A 20,755-nucleotide genomic window follows, 5' to 3' on the forward strand; every position below is an offset into this window, starting at 1 on the left:
CTACAAAGTTTCAGTTATGCAAGATGCATAATTTCTGGGGATCTAATGCACAGCAATGTGACTATAGTTAACAACACCATTATATACTTGAAATTTGCTAAGAGTATACATCTCAAATGTTCTCACTAAAAAACCAACAAAAATGAAAATAAAGGAAAAAATAATAAAGATGTGAGATGATAGATATTTTAAAGAGCTCAATTGTGGTAATTATTTCACAATGTATATCAAAATATCAAGTTGTATACCTTAAGTATATACTTTCTGGGGGTCAATTCTACTTCAATAAAGCCAGATAGAAAAAGAAATACCCACCATAAATATTTAAAAAATGATGTTACAAATATAGTTGAAGATACTAAAAGACAAGTGTATAGAAACTGATAAAACAGTATTTTATTATAGAAAGTTATGAGAGAAAAAAATCCAGGTGAAACAATAGACTGCTGTGAAATTATAGAAGTAGAGACTGTGCATAAAGATTTGCAGCAGGACATTTAGGAAATACCCTTTTTAAAATGCCTATGTCACCTTTGCAGATCAACTGCTTTCAAAAGATATTTTTTGTTTACTGTATTAGTCTGTTCTCACACTGCTGTACATTTTTTACCTGAGACTGGGTCATTTATGAAGAAAAGAGTTTTAACTGACTCACAGGTCTGCAGGCTTAACAGGAAGCATGACTATGAGACCTCAGGAAACTTATGATCATGGAGGAATGTGAAAGGGAAGCAAGCACATCTTACCATGGTGGAGATGAGATTTGGGTGGGAACACACAGTCAAACTATATTATTTACTTTTACCATCAACATTATTTTAAACAATTATTTGCTAAGCTTTTTGGTAAGCACTTGCCATAGGCTGTCACAGTTAATTTTTCTAAGAACCTTACAGAGCCAATTGCTAACATTTTGGCTATTTCACAGACAGAGAAACAGGTTTATGGGGCTTAAAATGCCTTACAGAAGGATAAACACCTAGAAATTTAGTAGAACAAGTATTCTACATAACAGCTCTTATTATGGTCCCTTAACTAGTAATTCAAAAGATATATTATGAAAGTTATAGTCAAATTGTTCACACATTTCAGCATGGGTAAAACAACTTCATTTATGTAATTGCTGGCAAGATACTTACAACTCTACACTTGTTCATCAATCAATATATATTATGGTGTTGTAATGCTGTCTATGGAATTGCTGATTAAAACTAATGACAAATTTTCTTTTTGGATTCTTTAGGAAATACTTTAGAAAATATTCTTAATTATTCACAAATGTTATTACTATTAAAGGTACATGGATATATTTGGCTACAAATAGTATCCATTTAAAAAATATATCTGGACTTTGAGTGGTAGTGATGATGATCTCTCAGTTGCACACTTATCCATATACTCATCCAGGTATATACATTGAATATGTACAGCTTTCTGTTTGTCACTCATACCTCAACAAAGTAGTTTTTTAAATGTCTGGAAAATGAAAACAGTTGTATACAAATATGTATATGTACATATATGTATATGTGTGTGTATGTGTGTATATATATATATATATATATATATATATATCTCATTCCAGCAGAAATGTTAGTTTATTCTAACTAGTGAAGTGGAGATAGTTAATCAATATAAGGGACAAATTTGTAATTATCAAATTAGAATTGACTAACATTGTGATGGTTAATTTTATGTGTCGACTTGACAGGGTTAAGGGATGCCCAGATAGCTGCTAAATCATTATTTCTGGGTGTGTCTTTGAAGATGTTTCTGAAAGAGATCAGCATTTAAATCAAGAGATTATGAAAGAAGATCTTCTCCCACTAATGAGAGTGTGCGTCGTCTATTTCACTGAGGGCCCACATGGAACAAAATGGCAGAGGAAGGGCACATTTGCCCTTTTCTTGAGCTGTCACATTCATCTTCGCCTGCCCTTGAACATTGGAGTTCCTGGTTCTTAGACCTTCAGCCTGGGACTAAGAGTTACACTATTGACTCCCCTGGTTCTCAGGCCTTAAGACTCAGACAGAATTATAACACCAGCTTTCTTGATTCTCAGCTTGCAGAAAGCACATTGTAGGACTTTACAGCATCCATAATTGCATGAGCCAATTCCAATAATAAATTCCCTTTTATATATCTGTATACATTCTATTGATTCTGGTTCTCTGGAAAACTTTTATATAAACCTGTATATTCCTCTATTATTCAACAATCAGCCAGCACTTTCCTCTAAAGATTCAGAGGAGTGTTTGAGCAATATCTGCTTTTACTACTCACTAGAAAGGCTTTGGCTCCCAATGAGGTACAAAATCAGTTTCAAAGCAGATGAAGGAGCCCTAATTCCAGTGAGGGTGTCTTCCCGGCTTGGACATACGGTGGCTTCTTTCTATCTCCTCATGTTTCTATCCATTTCCTCTCAGTGCTCTGTTTCTCCATATTTATTTTGGAGTGGTTTCTGGACAGTCTAATACACCACAGTTTAATATTTTTCTCTTTATGGTTTATCTATAAGCACCTTCTTCCAAGAAACAGAAATTGGAATCTAGGTGTTCATTTCAACACCTAGGAATTTTAGTTGATCTGTCATTTTCCAACATACTTCTGAATTGTCTTTTTACTTTACATTGTATGTGAACAGCCTGTATGCAATACGGTATCCTCTAGCTGCATGTTATTGTTTTCTTGGAATTTACAGATTTTTAAATTCAAAGTCATTTAGATACAACCTATTATGTTTCAGCAAATATTTATACTGCCATTGTTTTGCTTTGTGGAAGGATGTAATTCCTATCCCTGTCAATGTTCGATGCACAGCTTGCTTTGGCTAAACGAATGTCATGGAAGTGATATATCTCATGTTCAAACAGAGAATTTACATATGCTTGGGGTTGCCTTGAAGTCCTTTTTTTCTTTTTGTTCTTTTTTTTTTTTTTTTTTTTTTTTTTTTGAGATGGAGTCTCGCTCTGTTGCCCAGGGTAGAGTGCAGTGGCGCAATCTCAGCTCACTGCAAGCTCCGCCTCCCGGGTTCACGCCATTCTCCTGCCTCAGCCTCCTGAGTAGCTGGGACTACAGGCGCCCGCCACCACGCCCAGCTAATTTTTTTTTGTATGTTTAGTGGAGACGGGGTTTCACCGTGTTAGCCAGGATGGTCTCGATCTCCTGACCTCGTAATCCTCCCCCCTCGGCCTTCAAAACTGCTGAGATTACAGGCGTGAGCCACTGCACCCGGCCGCCTTGAACTCTTAAATGCCTGTGATTCACCATGAGAACAGCCCATGTCCCACATGGTCTGGCAAAAACACTGCCACTGACCTACAGATCATGAGCAAGAAATAAAGGTTTGTTGTTGAAAGACACTGAGGTTTTAAAGTTGCTTTCAATATAGCATCATTATTGTAAAATAGAAACAGCAAGTCTCAGAGTATAAGAGATCCAGATATTTGTGATTTTATTCATAACAACTTCTGTTACCACTAAGTGAGCATCACGTGAGTTACTGAAAAGCTCTTTGAACAGGAAAATTTTCGGTAAGGAGCAACTCATAATGTAATGCCATAATTTACATTTTTGCAAGATGCTACATAGACAAAGGTTTTGGGGGTCAAGAAATGCATGCAGGTGTACAATATGAGGGTTAGGGTTTCCCCTCTCAAATGCTACTTTCTGGTACTGTGACATTTGGCTTGGTCTTCTATATACGTACATAATTCTTTATTTAAATTTATCTCTTCAGACACTGTCCTTTCTAAAAATGCTAATTTTGGTTTAATTATTCGGAAGCACTTTATTTACCACTTTTTTTCCCCAAGGATTCCTTACCTTGGAAATATTATTTTTACTTCTTAAGACACTGTTTCTATTCATCCTCATGAAGCTAACTTCTATTATTATTCACAGTGCAGCAGAGGCAGCAACTCCTCAGGGAGGCCTTTCCTCTCTATTCTTATATAGATACCTTGTCTCAATAATATTCCCTCTTAAACAATTCTTCTTTCTCTCTTATTTGGCTAATAGCCAGTAGAGATAAGAGATTATGCCATATTTATCTGTACCTGCAACATTGTAAGTCCTTACTAAATATGAATGTATGAGTTTTTTTTCTGTGCTTTCTGAGAATTTCTAATTTGTTAGTGCTTTTGATTCTAGCCAGATTTTTCCATTGTATGACACTGAAGTAAAGTAAGGTAGCTGTGTGTATCTAACTGAACTATCACATGCTATATATTTATTTATTTGCTTCCCAAAAGGATTTCTGGCAAAAGCTCAAATTAAGACACTGGAACAAGAAAATTAAAGAAATACAATGATATACTGATTTAGAAAAACAAGCTAATTCATTTACGAATTGAATCTCAGGATTACTTTTAAAATCCCTTGAAGCCACAGAACACATGGAAACAAAACATAGGTCTAAGCATAAAACAGGGGGTAACAAACAATATAATTAGAAAATTGCAATTTTCTAGATGATAAAGTCTAACAAGATTTTGTACTATAAATAATATAAAGTAAAAAAATTAGTAACAATTCTTAAGAAAGATTTCTAGAAAAAAATGTAAATAGTCTTATCTGAACATTTCTTAATTAGGCCTTTGATAATAGCCAAAAACATAATATAAAGTTCAGCTATGCACTTACTACTACAGCCTGTGAAAACCTAGAGACCAGTGTTCATGCTTCATTCATTTTTATTTACCTGAGACCAAGTACTACCCCACACCGTATAAGTAATGAATTTAACTATAACCTTTTGGCCTGTCAGCTAACAGTTAAGTGAATGTGATTTAGATACAAAATGCCATATTATAAGTGTGTTATGTAACATATATTTTTAAAGTCTCCTCAAATATATAATTATATAAAATCATTTTTACTTATTTCTTTCCAGTGTATTTTCAGTGTATCAATACTCTGGAAAACAGATATTTAAAGTTTTAACATTTTGAATGAAAAGTACTTATGCTTTAAAAAAAGCATGCCGATAATTAATTTGAGGTTATAGAATCAAAATAATAATTTTCACATCTCACAAAGTCATTTTCTAAATTAAAACTTTCTATAGAATTTTACAGAAGTAATTTCTAGCCCAAAATTTCATTTTAAAATTTTTTAAAAATAATTTTTCAATAATTAAGCCAATAATTAAGGTAATTGATGTAAAATAAGCAGAATATTTTAAATGCCATCATTAGAAAACAGTTTTTATCAAAATCAACAAAATGAACACTCACAATATTAAATTGATATAAATAGTATTCTATATCAAGAAGTAAACAATTTAAAGTTTGAGTTATATGCCTGAAAGCATAGAACACATTTTCTAGCATCAATCATAATAAATAATAAATTCTCAATTCATACTTACGTTTCTCAATGTCTTGTTGTTACATTACTTAATCAGTAAAGTATTATACCTTTAAACTTGATGTAGTTGTTTCATCTGGGTCTTTCAGAAAATCAGTCAAGTTATAATTTAAAAGGACAGTGAATAGTTTAAGCATTTTTGCAATTATTTCCGTCATGTCACATTAAAGAGAAAATATTTATGATTTTAGCATGTGTTATGATGCTCTCAGATTAGGGAAAGTATATAAATGGATGTCTTTGGAAGTTCAGATTTTCATAAGTGATATAAAATTATTATTCAATTAATATAGATATCTACTTACCTTCCAATGTTGAACAGGCTCAGTTCACAGAGAATGAGTAAGAGCATATTTTCCATAATCAGAGTCCTTTCTATTGTTCCAGTAACACGTCTGAGGAGAGCACCTAATTGATGAAAAAGCCAGATGGTGATACTTACTGTGAGAGTTGAAGAAACCAAGAATCTTGGATTATGTTAACATGAACAGTAATGTTGATTAACCTTCATAAATTCCTCCAATTGTCTACGTGTATAAATGACAATAAAACAAAAGGACTGCCCTATGTGAAATATTGGGAAGTGAAATGATCACTCTGGAGAATACAGATCTTTGAAATCAATTATAATCTAAATTCCCAATTACTCTAATAAAAGGGAAATGAATTAGCAAGATCTGTATGTTATATAATTCTGAAGCTTCATCTTTATAATAGATGAATTGTAAATGTACTAGATCAAATTTTAAATTTGTACTAGATAAATTGATTGTGCTAGATCAAATTGTAAAGTTGATCATTTACTGATCCATCATTTATTCATGAAGTGCTGAAGTTGTTGTGCCTGGTAAAAATGAGTGTCAAGTAAAAGTCTACCATGACTTCTGCATAAAACCTACAGTAAGTACAGGAAGATTCTCAGTCAACAAAAACAACTATAATTGAGCCTTGAGGTATAAGCTATGTCCACTTAATACTCCAATTTTCTTCTACCTCTTTCACCCCTGAAACAACAAGACCAACTACTCCTCTTCCTCATCCACCTCAGCCTAGTGAACAGTAAGTCTATTATGATGGAAACCTTAATGATGATTCACATCCACTTAATAAACAGTAAATATATTTTTTCTTCCTTTGATATTCTCAGTAGCATTTTCTATTCTTTAGCTTACTTTATTGTAAGAATACAGTGTATAATACATGAAACATATGAAACATGTTAATTGGCTGTCCATGTTACTGGTAAAGCTTCCAGTGAACAGTAGATTATTAGTAGTTAAGTTTTTGAGAAGTCAAAAGTCATATATAGTTTTTTTTATTGTGCAGGGTGTCAGTTCCCCTAACCCCCGCATTATTCAGGAGTCAACTGTATATTGTAAAATTAAAATGGATAAGTCAGAGAATACATTTATTAACATGCAATTGAAGTTTAGGGTAGACAGCCATATTTATTTCTAGGAAAGTCAGCTATAAAAGGAATTTTAGTAATACACCTATACATTCTGTCTTCCTTCAGAGATTAAGACGGTAGGATTTATGACTTAAGTATGTGATTCTGGAGACAGATTGAAAGCTCTATAGAGCATGCATAGATCTCTTTTGAAGTGATTAATATAAAGAGGTATCCTTTTTTGAAACATGGGAAAAGTCATAATTAATAACTATCCTAATGCTTCCTTGCCTTTTAAAAAAACATAAGAAGAAATTATAGGAAAAGGAAGGCAAGATAAAAGGATGTGATGATAATTTATTCTTTTCACAGAAAAGAATAAAGCAAACAAATTTAACCGAGATTCTAAAACAAATTCTTAACAAATGCATATTGTAGCTTTTGCAGCTATTATAAGAGAATCAAGGTTGATTCAAGTAAGAACTGATGCAGTGGATCTGCAGAGATCCACAATTTAAGGTCTTCATTCTGCGAAGTGAGAGTTAAGAGTCAATATACAAAAGCATTCAGCTTGTACCTCTGGGCTTTTTTTCTTTTTAACTTATAAGGACATTAACACCAATCTGCTTCTAGGCATGCACAGCTGTTCACCTCTGTGAAGTCCAAAGCATTTCTATTAACAAAGCTCCACTTGAACTTCATTTTATTTTCAAAGCAGAAGCATATTGAATGCTTGTATTAGTCCATTCATGCATTGCTATAAAGAAACGCCTGGGCCTGGGTAATTTATAAAGAAAACAGGTTTAATTGGCTCATGATTCTGTAGGCTGTACAGGAAGCATGGCAGCATCTGCTTGGCTTCTGGGGAGACCTCAGGAAACTTACAATGACAAGAGAAGCAAAGGGTGAGTGAGCACTTCACATAGCCCAAGCAGGAGGAAGAGAGGGCAGAGGTACCACACACTTTCAAACAACTAGCTCTCATGAGAACTCACTATCTTTATCACAGCACTAAGGCGGGGGTGGCGTTAAACCATGAGAAATCGCCCCCATTATCCAATCACCTCCCACCAGGCCCTACCTCCAGCAATGGGGATTACAATTCAATATGAAACCAAACCTTATCAAGGCTCTAGAATTGTTAGGATTTTGTGAACTGAATTAATTAAAATCAGTATTACTAGGCTAATAAATTACTTCACATTATTTACAATGATGATATTTCTGGTAATTAATTAAACAATATTCTTATTTCATAGAACGAGGTAAAGAAGGAGCATGTCATACAAAGAGGAGTCTTTGCTCTTATCCAGAAGCATATATGAGCCTTAATATTTAGGCTAGACAATGTGATTCATGCAGATATATCGACATACAGATATAGCAAGTTTTGTGGGGATGATTGAAGATGCAACCCTTTCTGTAACCATATGGCCGAATCGTCATGGAAGAAAGGTTTGTTTCACTTAGACAAAAACAAATCATTAAAATTAGGACTGAACTTTTGGGTCAGGTGGAGTGGCTCATGCCTATGATCTCAGCACATTGGGAGGCTGAGACAGGTGGAACACTTGCGGCCAGGAGTTCGGGACCAGCCTGGCCGATGTGGAGAAACCTTGTCTCTACTAAAAATGCAAAAAGAAAAAAAAATTAGTCAGGTGTGATGGCACATGCCTATAATCCCAGCTACTCAGGAGGCTGAGGCATGAGAATTGTTTGAACCTGGAGGTGGAGGTTGCAGTGAGCTGAGATCATTCCACTGCACTGCAGCCTGGGTGACAAGAGTCAGACTGTCTCAAAAAAAAAAAAAAAAAAAAAAAAAACAGGCAACTTCAACTGTATAAAAATCTGAATTTCAGTCGTAATATCTGTATGCAAATGATAGACAGATATAGTTACAAAGATTATCTATCATCATATATATCTATCTATTTGCATATATAGAGAGAAATGGCTAGATATAGATGTATTTATCTTACAGGTACTAGGCAAGAGCCCAAGTCAGTAAAATTCTTTTAACTTGAAAATTAAAACTCAACATCACAACTACTAACAGTGGCAATATTAATTTTAAAAGAATATGCTTGACATATCATCAAGTATTTAAAATTCCTTTTCTCTCTTTCTCTGAAGGAAGGAAAGCTGGTGCTGTGATTGCTACAGGTTAATACTTGCTTTTTATATTGATTTGATCTTAAATATTCATGCTTTACAATAAACCCACCAGCAGGCTTTGAATTTCTTATTTAAAGATCATTTGGAAGATTCTTCTACTTTCAATTTATTAAGGCTCAAAAATTGTTTTACTTCCCTCCACAACAAAAATTTATCATCACCTGAAACTTCAGAAAGTTGCTTATTGGCAACCAGCTGATTTCATGGGAACATAATCTAACAACCTCACCATACCTTTTAAGAAGCCAATGAGACAAGAGACTAATTGTTCCAGGTTTGAATATTTGCATGACATAGCTCTTCACATCATTTAGCATAAGATATTTCTTCCTTGGTCGGCTTGATCATGAATTAGTTGTCAGAATTAAATATAACTGCTTTAACAAATTATTTTATTTTTACCGTAACTATAGTTCAGAATTCAAAAGACACAACCAAAATTTATTAAAGACCTAGAATATGAATCATCTGCAAAAGGTGGAAATGAGTTAAAATTAAGCAATTTGAACATAAAGCAAAAATGACTTCAATAAAATCTGAAAGGCCCTGAGTATACAAAGAATTATTGTAAGGTTAAAAAGTTGATATTATTCATCTCCAATTAGCACCTAAAATTTAACTTTAGCTGTCATAAGCATTACATTAAATTAGATATAATTTTGAGCTTGTTACCACAATGAGGAAGAAACTAGAGTGAATTATTCATTCTTGCATTTAACTCTCTTTGGGTGACTAGTCCTGCCCCCAAGTGGATAAATTAAATCAGAACCAATTTTAGGGCAGTAAAGGGTTACTGAGATTGTACATGCAGAAGAAAGCCCTATGCAAATATAATTACTTTTGTTTCTTAATAAGAACAAGTATGTTCTCTATCTTGGCTTAAGATGTCCTTTAATCTAAAACACATACACCTTGTATTATTTACACAGGCCTCACTAAGCCTAATTTTTGTGAGTGAGGACACATCCACTCATGCTGACTGAATAACTAGTTAATAAACATTCCTCTTTGAACATCATTCTAAATTTGAATGTGAACTCCCTGCCCACATAGCTTCTTAGATAATATAACACATCATTAAAATTGGGTTGGGTTTTACCAAAGTTTCATTCTGGGACTTCGCTTGTGATTTCCCAATTTTGTTAATTCTTTTCTCTTTGTCCTGCGTCATCTTGTCTCATGCAATTTTCTCTGAGAAATTGCCTTCTCATTTCAGTAGTCTTATTATTCTATCAAATGATCATGAAACTATGTGCCATCACATTCTAAAATTTAATTATAAATATAGTATTTAGTATTTTACTATCCTGCACACATTGCAAAATATTATGTATGCTTGCTTCACTTGTGAAAAGGAATATTTATACACTACTTCAACTGTCTAACTCCAAGTCGGATTTGAGTCTTCTCTCTAAAAAATTTAAAAATAATCCAGTACCTCTCACATTCCATATGACACAGATTCGTTTCTTAGCAGAGCAAAAGATTTCACGATAGGAGTAGAAAGCACTGGGAGAATACAGAAGGCTCAAGGAATTAGAACAGAGTAGATAATAATGGCTAACACTAATTTTGTGATTACTAAGTACTAAGTAAGCAAATTAGGCACTTCATGGGTATTATTGCATGTATCTTCATAATAAACGAATGAGGTCATCACCAATATATGCCCAATTACACATAAGTAATGGAGAATAAACAACTACAAAGATTTCATATCTAGGTATTATTAAAGTTGATATTTTAATTTAATAATGTCTCAAAAGCCCACACTAATGCATTAATATATCATATTTACTCCTAAACATTTTGCAGCATCTGCTCAGGTATGTTTCTGTCTGAAATAATGGAAATAAAATTAGTTAACACGTTGATTTTTTTTAATATGCATTGGAACCTCTGCTAGGAACTTTATGTACACTACATCAGGTCCAATACTCTATAAGCTATTTTAAAGAAGTAAATATATATAATTTCGCTGTTCATTGGGTGACCAGGCAGTACGGCCAAGGTTAAAATACAGGTAAGTGTCACCAGGGAAAAGCCCAGCATGATTCAAGGTCACTGAAACCAGACAACATGCACACCAGCCTCCAGTGGTAGAGAATTCACTTACAGCAAGATGAGAGAGAAAGTATGCACAGGATCTAGTCCCTGGTGATCTGTGGGCACCCTCACGGCCAGCAGGTTCATTCAGCTACCTTTACGACCCTTGTAGCTGCTCTCTCCACTTTGTACTGCAGTGGACGGACCCATACTTCGTGGGACCTGAAATATAGAAACCTGGAGGCATGCCTGAGAGCCACTGATGCAGGTGCCTAAACAGAACAAAGGCATGTACTTCAAGCCCAGACCATGGAAAGATGTTCCCTCACAAACAGATGTACCCATCCAGGCCCCAGGCCACTCTCAAGCAGCAGATCAGAGCACCAGAAGCTCCACATGCTGCCTTTTTCAAGATATATAATAAAATATTATTATATTACTTTACCATACCTAACCTTTCCTTACCTTACATTGTGTAATATCACATCATATTAGCTACTTACTTTTTTGGGAAATAAACCATGTATTCAGAGTTTTTTCTGACAAATTATTTACTTTATGGGAAAAAATGTGTATATGCTGAGTATAATCTTTTAGAACTTCTACATTTCCATTTCATTTTTGTCATGATCTGTGGAACTTCAAAGAAAGATGGAATCAGAATACAAGACAACATTGTTTTGTAACATCAATGTCATGTATGTCATTAGTGTTTTTGAAATATACAAGAATGAACTGGATTTTCTACATCCAGCATAGCAGAGTAAAGAACTCTGAAAATGTGATCCTCCAGAAAGAAAGAACGAATGAAAGAAAAAAGAAAGAAAAAGAAATAAAGGAAAAAAAAAGGCACTGGCAAAAACTGTTCAATTAAACCTTTTCAAAACTTTGGAAATTAACCCTGCTTGTACCAATCCAAGACATGTTGTTTCAAGAATAACTGGCTGCATCTCAGTGTTCTCCACTAAATTTAGCTACTTGAGGACAACCCCTAAGGGTTATTTGCTTTTGGGTCTCCATCATCTCACACAGCTACTACTGTATAGCTTATGTTCAGTCAATATTTCTGGAATGATGAAGGCTCATCCAAGCCTCTTACAGAGAGACTTCCCAAGCCCTGCAAGTCAGTGATGACTGTCTTCAGCATCCGCAGCACTCAGCAAACCCTTATAGAACATCTACAGAAAGAAGACTTCTCTGTGGGGCCATGCTTGCAACCCCCTCCTGTGGTTTTTTCACTTTGTCCCATAACTGATCCACCTCTCTACTCCCCATTGCCACAAGCAATCTACCTAAAAACTAAATATGACCAGGCAATTGCCTTTTTTTTTCAAATAAATATCTTGGCTAGTAAGTGTCTTAGCCAGTTTTGGCTGCTATAACAAAATATCATGACTTGGTGGTTGCAACAACAGAAATGTATTTATCACAGTTCTGGAGGCTGAGAAGTCCAAGATCAATGCTGGTAGATCTGATGTCTGGTGAGGGTCAGCTCCCTGGTTTGCAAATAGTCATCTTTTCATCATTTCCTTACATGGCAGAGAGCAGAGAGCATCTTTCTTTTGTGTCTTCTTTTAAAGACATAATCCCATTCACAATGGCTCCAGCCTTATTACCTAATCACTTCCCAAAGGTCCCACCTCTTAAAACCATCACATGAGATGTTAGGATTTCAACATATGAATTTGGAGGAAACACAAGCATTCAGTCCACAATGGTAACTTTTTATTTTTGTAATTTTTTTAGCTTTAACATCCAAAGATGGCATAACTATTCTTTACAATGCTTTTGGAAAGCAATTTAACAATATCATAATTGACTCAGTCATTTCAGCCGCTCATGAAAATCTATTTTAAAGAATAAACATCAATGGAAAATAACAATATAAACAACAACAAAAATAATCAGAAGGCAAAATATGTAACAATCAAATTTGGTTTTGATGTTTTAGCAGCCTCCTATGGAAATTTTGGAGATGTTATATTATATATTACCCAGATAAATAAAAAGATGTACGTTCCCTAAAGTCTCTTTTATTCTTCTGGTAGCTTATCTTAAAGTCTTTAGGGAAGGTTTCATAATAACCACTCAGGATATTTAAAGAAAAATATAACAGCTAGGACAAATAGAATTATCAGGTTTATAGTGGATCTAAAAGCAAATGGTATTTGGTGTACAGAATTACTGAAGATTTAGTAGAAATTTCCTCTGGGAATATGACTTGATTTGTTTCTTATTTGTTGAGGGAGAAAATCTCCTTGCCTCATTTTGCCTGGCTTGTTTGTAATATTTACTGCTGTAAATTGAATTTTGCATCATGCTTACATGCAAACCATCTCTAAGCTTTTCAGTTTTTCCTTCTAATTACTTTTAGATTTAGATTCTCTATATAAAAATCTGCATCTCAAACTATGTTTTCCTCTCTCAAGAATGATTATATCTTTCATGTCTTATCTGCCTCTTTCTCTCTGATTTTCCTTTTAAAGTCATATCTATCATTATATTTAGTAACATTTTAAGAATAGTTTACTTTCAAAAATCATTTTAGTATGATATGTTAATATCATTTTCTGTACATTCTGTTTGAAGGAAAGATCATGTCTCATATAAAATAATACACTCATATTTGCATGTGATAGGTCTAAAACTGGTTTACTGGGTTAAGTAAAACGCTAGAACTTGTATGACATTATACTGTGAAGCATATTGAAATACTAAGCTAAGTAACATTACCATAAGTGATGTCCCACTAATGTTCATTGTTTCAAGTAAATCTTTTCCACTCTTATACAAATTGTATCATTAAAAAAAATAAAAACAACACTCTCAATGTGTTGTAAATCATAAGAAATATTTAAAAAAATTATATGTATGCCATGATTTTTCACCTCCAGGCCTTTGCAGAGGGTACCCTATCTCAGAACACTCCCCATTTTCTGTTTATTTGACAAGACTCCCGTTTATATTTTAGACTAGGTCAAAAATGTCTTTCTGCGCAGTGTCTTTCCCTAAGCAATTTATTCTCTGTGCTAACTTTGTCATGATTACTACATGACGCTGTGATTTACTTTCTCTAAAAACCTGTCACTCACTTTGTTATACTATTTATTATACAGTGACCTAGGCTGGCCTGATGATAGTACTTTATTCCAGTGGCTACCATGATTGATTCAGAGTTGCCACATAATCCAGCCAAGGTTAATTATCATCTCTTTCTCTCACTTTGAGTGGAAGAAGTTAACTGCATTGCCTGTTTTATCAAGAGCTTTACCCATCTTCTCTTTTCTGCATGTTGACCAGTAGAACATCCTATTCAGCAAGAGAAAGGAAGGAAATTTCGCATGCAGAGAAAAATGAATGTGAGGAAAAGAAGAAAAGTAAAATGCCTGGAGACATCAAGGTCTTTGATTTAAATAATTCCAGAATGTATCCTTATTCTTCATGATTATGCAAACCCACTAATACTCATTTAGGCTGAAGCTAATTTGAGATAAGTTAATGTCACGTGGAACTGAAAGATTCCTGACTAATATGCATACCTATGTTAAGATTAGGATTTAGTTTTAGTGCTGGCAAAACTTAGTTCAGTCAATTAGCAGTTGATTAGAAGCATTTTAACTACATTTTCTGTAGGATTACATTCTGTGGCACTAAAGCGGAGGGTGTTCTGTTTTACATTTCTTTGAATACTGAGTAGGAGATAAAATTATCCAACTATTCATGACAGAAAGAAGCTAAAGGGAGAAATATATAGTTCAGTACTTAACAATTAGGAGTTCAAATTCCTGGAGGCTAAAATTCTAAAAGAAAAACATCATGAGGAGGAAAAGGAGAGACATCTTCATGTTTCTTTGGTGTACTCCCTCTCCTTTTGTAATAATGTACATAATAGAGAAGTCCCATTAAAAACCAAATGCCAACAAAGAACACATTAAAGTTGTTGGTATTTTTAATTAAAATTTCCTAGTTATTGTTGTAGTGAGAAGGCATTTTCAATTTCTTACATAACACTAGTGGATAGGGAGTTACGAATGGTGAAAATCAATTACATTTAGTTTACCATATGGAGAGCTAAGTATTTCAGAATTAGTTTTTGCTGGCATATGCACCTTTGTATTTTACAAGGGATCAGGAGAAGATGCATTACATGGAAGTAAAAAAAAAAAAAAAAAAAAAAAACAGGGAGCTTTATTGTATCATCCCCTAGTGTTTAGCCAGTTTGAATTCTTCTCAAGTGAGTTGGCATTTTCTTATAGATCAGTTAACCAAAAACATGTTGTCACAAAAGAGGGACATATTGCTAAAGAGTTAATTTGGTTACAGTTGTTCGATTTAATGTTTTGCTCTCCCTTAAAGCTTTGCTTGCCATCCCACAGTAATCGTCCTGCAAGCATGAGCACTGACACCCCAAGGAGACAGCAATCCAGAAACAAATTGAGTATTTATATTAGAAAGGAGGAAACCAGGGAGACATAGACCTATAGAAGCACATCCACATGGTTGCACACACAAGCTGACTCAGGCATTTTGTTTGTACTTTGTAATAGGTTTTGCACACTGTGGTTGGGCAACAGTCAGAGGACAACAGAACTTCACAAATAGTGGAAGTGAAGGTTAGTAGCAAATGTACTGTAAATTAAAATTTACTGAGTAAAACTGTAATGGCATAAATTTGGCATCTATATAAAACTGTCTTTTTAAGCTGACTCATCTTTTTGTCAGTCTAGTTCTAAGCATATTGCTGATGTGATCGGCCTTTTAATCAACCTGAAAGTGTCTCATTTGTAAAGCGGTAGGGAGGGGAGAGGTTCATCTGAGAAGTCATCTTAGACTATTGACCTGATGCTTTCTGTATGCTACAAATAGAAGCGAAGTTTCGGATCATCCACTACTATGGCCTTCTATGCTCTATTATCTGTTGTAATCATTTAAATCTAGGCTTTATTAAGTAACAGAGAAAACATGTAAGTAATTTCTCCAGTTTACATTTCTCTAGGAGTTGTATTTAGAGCAGATAATACATTGGATCTATCCATATGTAAGAAACATTTTGATGAACTATATCAAAGCCTTGGGATTGGGTTAATTGTGACATTTGCTGACATTGTGACTTTGAAATCAGCTGAAATGTTACAAAGAAATTTAAAAACTGAAGAGTTTTAAACCTAATATATTTGGGCATTTTTTGAACACTTTTCTTTTTCTTTCTCTTGTTATTCTGGAAGAGAAAAGATGACTGTTTTCAAAAGACACCTTCTAACTGCCAAATATATTAAGACATACTTGTTGAAGAGCCAGAGTTTGTAAAAGTTAAAAGACGTGATAGTTCAGGTTCTGTTACTGAGATGAAACTATTATATCTTGAGTCAACGGTAAGATTTTCAAGAGGTTTAGGCCTGAGGCTCTGGTGCCTTTCACTGTTGAGAGTTCTCTAAAATAACCTGAACCTTCATATGTCATGATGAAATATATATGCGGGATTCTTTAGTTGACTTTGTGTATTTTTGGCCAAGGTTGTTCAAAGGTAAGATCTTGAATAACAAATTTTGTCTTACATTGTGTTTTTGACCAAAATTAACACAAATACTCCACTTCCAACATGTTTCCCTGAAGCTCTGTATTAAAAATATCCCACAAATACTAGTTTCCATGATTCTTTTTCTATAAAACAAGAATAAAAACATCTTGGCTCTGAGAATTTTTATAATATGTACCATGTTGAGCAAATTTTCACAGGAAAGTTTTGAATAAAATCCTCATCCAGGGAAATAAAAATTCTAGTTTAAAGAAACTTTAGAAGGATGTTAACAGAAAACATGGTAGTTGCATTACTTGTGATGCAATTGAATCCACATCAGTAGCTTATTAATGGGATACTGGATTAATTGGCATGACAAACATATTGAAAGTGCTTATCTTTTCCTGACATGGTATGGTGGTTCTAATTTAGGTATAAACCAACTGGATTGTGTGCTATTGGGGTGTAGAAGCAGGGAAGTTGCATTTTGTTGACTCTACTGCCAACCATAAAAAAGTATTGGAATTTCAGCTTGGTCCTTCTCATATTATATGAGCTGAAATGAGTCTAAAAATGAAAATATCCCACGGCAATCTAATATACATGTCTTTCTCATTTTATATAGTTCATTAAAGCCTCTATATTTCTTATATAATTATATTATTAAAGTATATTTCTAAAATTTAGTAAAATTAAAAAATACAGCCATTAGGTGGTAAAATAGTTTATAGGCATTATCCTGGATTAAATAAACAATAATGTGTTACAATATTCGATAAAATATATTTAAATAGTTATGAACCATGTCCTGAAAGAGGTAATAGTAAGGTGATTAACCATCATTTGAGAGACATTGGAGACAACAGAGTCACAAAAGAGAGGAAGAAAAAAGAGGGGAAAGTGCTAAAACACAAAAATGTAAATTAACATTGCAGTACCAAGGACAGTGACAGCACATGAGTTTGACTGGGTTGGAATGGCATATTCATTTATTCATTTACTAAACAAAAATGCAGAATGCCTGTTATATTTCAGGCACTTCAATAGTTAGGATTGTCACATATGATATGAAATGCCCAGTTAAAGTTGAATTTTACATAAACAACAAATATGTTTTCACAGGATATGTGACCCTTAACAATATTTAGGACACGCTTATACTAACAACTTACTTTTTTTGTTTATCTGAAAATCACATTTAAGTGGATGTTCTGTATTTTAAATTTGCTAAATCTGGTGACCCCAAATAGATGTGGAGAGAGAACAATAAAAAATACATAATATTTGATGTCAAACAACTTAGAAGCACAGAAATGTATGAAAATAGACAGATGTTTTAAATTGCCAAAATTTGTACACCTAAAATATTAATGGAGTGAAATAAAACTTTTTTTAGGGAAATTAAGTGGTTTGACTCACCACCTCAACTTTATTTAATCCTTTCAAGTCAAATCTATTTCTGACCATCCATGCAAACGCTGGTTGCCTTCATCACCTGGTGGAGGTAGTATTTCTTTTTTTTTCTTTTTACTTTAAGTTTTAGGGTACATGTGCACAACGTGCAGGTTTGTTACATAGGTATACATGTGCCATGTTGGTGTGCTGCACCCATTAACTCGTCATTTAACATTAGGTATATCTCCTAATGCCATCCCTCCCCCCTCCCCCCACCCCACAACAGTCCCTGGTGTGTGATGTTCCCCTTCCTGTGTCCATGTGTTCTCATTGTTTAATTCCCACCTATGAGTGAGAACATGCGGTGTTTGGTTCTTAGTCCTTGCGATAGTTTGCTGAGAATGATGGTTTCCAGCTTCATCCATGTTCCCACAAAGGACATGAACTCATCCTTTTTTATGGCTGCATAGTATTCCATGGTGTATATGTGCCACATTTTCTTAATCCAGTCTATCCTTGTTGGACATTTGGATTGGTTCCAAGCCTTTGCTATTGTGAATAGTACTGCAATAAACACACGTGTGCATGAGTCTTTATAGCAGCATGTTTTATTATCCTTTGGGTATATATCCAGTAATGGGATAGCTGGGTCAAATGGTATTTCTACTTCTAGATCCCTGATAAATCGCCACACTGACTTCCACAATGGTTGAACTAGTTTATAGTCCCACCAACAGTGTAAAAATGTTCCTATTTCTCCACATCGTCTCCAGCACCTGTTGTTTCCTGACTTTTTAAAGATCACCATTCTAACTGGTGTGAGATGGGATCTCATTGTGGTTTTGATTTTGCATTTCTCTGATGGCCAGTGATGATGAGCATTTTTTCATGTGTCTTTTGGCTGCATAAATGTCTTCTTTTGAGAAGTGTCTGTTCATATCCTTTGCCCACTTGTTAATGGGGTTGTTTGTTTTTTTCTTGTAAATTTGTTTGAGTTCATTGTAGATTCTGGATATTAGCCCTTTATCAGATGAGTCTATTGCAAAACTTTTCTCCCATTCTGTAGGTTGCCTGTTCACTCTGATGGTAGTTTCTTTTGCTGTGCAGAAGCTCTTTAGTTTAATTAGATCCCATTTGTCAATGTTGGCTTTTGTTGCCATTGCTTTTGGTGTTTTAAGACAGGAAGTCCTTGCCCATGCCTATGTCCTGAATGGTATTGCCTAGGTTTTCTTCTAGCGTTTTAATGGTTTTAGGCCTAACATGTAAGTCTTTAATCCATCTTGAATTAATTTTTGTATAAGGTTTAAGGAAGGGATCCAATTTCAGCTTTCCACATATGGCTAGCCAGTTTATCCAGCACCATTTATTAAATAGGGAATCTTTCCCCATTTCTTGTTTTTGTCAGGTTTCTCAAAGATCAGATAGCTGTAGACATGTGGCATTATTTCTGTGGGCTGTGTTCTGTTCCATTGGTCTATATCTCTGTTTTGGTACCAGTACCATGCTGTTTTGGTTACTGTAGCCTTGTAGTATAGTTTGAAGTCAGGTAGTGTGATGCCTCCAGCTTTGTTCTTTTGGCTTAGGATTGACTTGGCAATGTGGGCTCTTTTTTGGTTCCATATGAATTTTAAAGTTTTTTCCAATTCTGTGAGGAAAGTCATTGTTAGCTTGATGGGGATGGCATGGAATCTATAAATTACCTTGGGCAGTATGGCCATTTTCACGATATTGATTCTTCCTACCCATGAGCATGGAATGTTCTTCCATTTATTTGTATCCTCTTTTATTTCCTTGAGCAGTGGTTTGTAGTTCTCCTTGAAGAGGTCCTTCACATCCCTTCTAAGTTGGATTCTTAGGTATTTTATTCTCTTTGAAGCAATTATGAAAGGGAATTCACTCATGATTTGGCTCTCTTTCTTTTATTGGTGTATAAGAATGCTTGTGATTTTTGCACATTGATTTTTGTATGCTGAGACTTTGCTGAAGTTGCTTATCAGCTTAATGAGATTTTGGGCTGAGACAATGGGGTTTTCTAGATATACAATCATGTCATCTGCAAACAGGGACAATTTGACTTTCTCTTTTCCTAATTGAATACCCTTTATTTCCTTCTCCTGCCTGATTGCCCTGGCCAGAACTTCCAACACTATGTTGAATAGGAGTGGTGAGAGAGGGCATTCCTATCTTGGGCCAGTTTTCAAAGGGAATGCTCCCAGTTTTTGCCCATTCAGTATGATATTGGCTGTGGGTTCGTCATAGATAGCTCTTATTATTTTGAGATACATCCCATCAATACCTAATTTATTGAGTTTTTAGCATGAAGGGCTGTTGAATTTTGTCAAAGGCCTTTTCTGCATCTATTGAGATGATCATGTGGTTTTTGTCATTGGTTCTGTTTATATGCTGGATTACGTTTATTGATTTGTGTATGTTGAACCAGCCTTGCATCCCAGGGATGAAGCCCACTTGATCATGGTGGATAAGGTTTTTGATGTGCTGCTGGATTTGATTTGCCAGTATTTTATTGAGGATTTTTGCATCAATGTTCATCAAGAATATTGGTCTAAAATTCTCTTTTTTTGTTGTGTTTCTGCCAGGCTTTGGTATCAGGATGATGCTGGCCTCATAAAATGAGTTAGGGAGGATTTCCTCTTTTTCTATTGATTGGAATAGTTTCAGAAGGAATGGTACCGCCTCCTCCTTGTACCTCTGGTAGAATTCAGCTGTGAATCCATCTGGTCCTGGATTTTTTTTTGGTTGGTAAGCTATTAATTATTGCCTCAATTTCAGAGCCTGTTATTGGTCTATTCAGAGATTCAACTTCTTCCTGGTTTAGTCTTGGGAGAGTGTACGTGTCCAGG

General features: G+C 34.6%; 1 long non-coding RNA gene across 1 annotated transcript in view; it reads right to left on the minus strand.

The window, feature by feature from the left end:
* Nucleotides 1–5,675: 5,675 nt before the first annotated feature.
* LOC134809824 (uncharacterized) overlaps nucleotides 5,676–20,755 on the minus strand; it is a 140,891-nt gene continuing 125,811 nt past the window's right edge. The window contains exon 3 of the long non-coding RNA XR_010156382.1: nucleotides 5,676–5,778. This is a non-coding gene — a long non-coding RNA (uncharacterized LOC134809824). The remainder of the gene's footprint in view (nucleotides 5,779–20,755) is intronic.

Source organism: Pan troglodytes, chromosome 3 (genome assembly GCF_028858775.2).
Source record: "Pan troglodytes isolate AG18354 chromosome 3, NHGRI_mPanTro3-v2.0_pri, whole genome shotgun sequence".
Taxonomy (NCBI): Eukaryota; Metazoa; Chordata; class Mammalia; order Primates; family Hominidae; genus Pan; species Pan troglodytes.